The sequence below is a fragment of the Colobus angolensis genome, unplaced genomic scaffold, assembly GCF_000951035.1.
Source record: "Colobus angolensis palliatus isolate OR3802 unplaced genomic scaffold, Cang.pa_1.0 Scaffold664, whole genome shotgun sequence".
NCBI lineage: Eukaryota > Metazoa > Chordata > Mammalia > Primates > Cercopithecidae > Colobus > Colobus angolensis.
Genome location: NW_012120310.1, coordinates 103,115 through 105,512, shown reverse-complemented (window position 1 = coordinate 105,512; position 2,398 = coordinate 103,115).

Here is a 2,398-nt window from a genome sequence, read left to right as displayed (position 1 = left end):
CCTGGAAAGATTCCCCATAGTTGCAGCCAGGAAAACATGACCTTGGCTGTCAAGAAGGAGGGGAGAATACAGGATCTGTGACAACATATTTTAAGCTGCTTAATCCCTTCACATATAGCTAAAATACCTGGCTCAACGTGATGATATATTTCCTTTAAATACTTATCTGAATCATATTATTTTGGAAATATGTTTGAAACATGAATAGAAACCAAGGAAATTAATATTGTGAGGGATAGGATGGAATTGTATAGATTTTTTTAAAAGGAAATAAAACACATAAATGGCCTAAAATCATGTAAACTGGCTTTAATTTAGTAGCAATGTGGCTACCAGATCATGTGAAGATGAATACAACATACACAGAAATATCATCAAAGTAGCTTATTTAAAGTCTAGTTTCTTAATATACTGAACAAATACTTTTCTTTGACTACTATGAGCTTATTAATTATGCAAGATTTTAAAAAGTATCATTTAAAATCTTTACTCACTGATTTTTTTAAGGAAATTACTTCTTATATCCTAAAATATAAATTGCATGTCACTACTATATACATTATGACAGACGGTAACACCAAAAAAATTAATAAAAATAAAAGTCTGTTTATTTTTTTAAAATTGACTGCCTACACATATTCTTTTACCCCAATGTTGTTTTTTTTCTGGCTTATGCAATATCTCTCTTTTAAAATAGCTTTTATTTTGCTAGGAAGATCTGTTGTGCATATTTCCCACATAAACATTTCCTAAGTTATGCTAAACCTTGAATGTAGCTGTATGTATCACAGGGAAGTGAAGAAGTAGAGTATTATGAGGGAACTAACATTTGCTCCAGCATTTGTGATGTAAGACGTTTTGGGATCAAAATGGGATCCACAGGCACAAGATTCCATCAAGGAAATAAAAGTGAGGTTGTTGAGTCAATATTATGTATCATTGCAGGCACAGAAAAAAATGGTGTTTCATCCACAACTGATTTTTTATTAATACTTTCTAAGATCTATACAAGCAAATAAATGTAGCAATGATATGAAATGGAAACCAACTACCCATTTAAGTCATGCTCACACCACATAGTAGTTATGATGAAAGAGCAAACCTGCTCTGAGTTTTTGTAAAGCAGCCTCTAGGAATTTAAATAACCCCTGCCTGAGAAGATTAGGTGGATAAATACAACACACACACACACACACACACACACACCATTAACTCTATGTGAAAAATAATCAATTCTTTAAATTCAGCATTCAAAACATAACTGGTTGATTGCTAAGTTATAGACACATGGATCAAGGAAGCATGAGGATTCACACATCTGAAAAGTCAATATTGAAAACAAACTAACAAAACAAACAAAAAATAAATCTCAATGTCTTTCAAGTAACTACTGATGGTGATTCTAAGCTGTTTCCAATTCACCCTTTTTTTTTTTTTTTTACTTTCTAGAATCAGGGAATAACGAATCTTAGCAATTGTTATAGTCCAAGCTGCTTGTCAGGTAGATGTGGGTACTAAGAGAAAGGTTAAATGCCTTGTTTTATGACATGCAATGATTAGTTAGAGAGCTAGGATTAGAACCCAGACACAATACAATTGCCTAATTTCTTTAGTATATTAAATCCAATTTTGCTGGGCTCACAAAGCAGTTGTGACAGTTAGCATTACATGAAATATTGACAAGAAATTGATATTTTAAAACCCCGAACCTCACAATGGGTAGTAATCAGACCATCAAAATACATGGGTTCTCTTTGCATGTCTGCCTCGTGTACTTGCAGCATAAGAAATGGGGCAATAAAATGTTTTAATGTTGTAAAACATTTAGGGTTACATAAATAGAAGTAAAAACACTGAAATGTGAAAATATATCAGATCTCTCATGATGAGGCCAGACTCCACTCCTGGTTGTCTCCTGCTGGGAGAGTAGGCTAGGATTCAGTCACATAGAATCATCTAGCAGCAGGATCCAGCTGGGTATACAGCTCTGCTGCTAAACTGAAGGCAAAGTTAGAGTCCAGTCCCACTTTGTTGGCTTCTTGTTTCATTGATTTGTGGAACATTTAAATAAAGAGAGTCTGGGATTTTCTTAAATGCAGAAGGCACCTATGATTTCCTATTTTTAAGATCAGAGATTCCAGTGTTTCTATAGGATTCTGCAGCTGGTTGGCTGCTGAGCAGTAAAGTAGTGAGTCAGGGACATACAGCTTTGCCTAACAAATGGCACCTTTTCTAGATGCGTGATTCTGCCATGTGTTTGCACATGCTATGTCAGCACCTTGAAATGTTCACCTTCCTATATGTCACCTATCTATTAACACTCCTACCATCACCACCAAACTTCTAAGATTGCCTGGCTTAACTGTCTCCTTTTATATGAAACCTCCCATAACTGCTT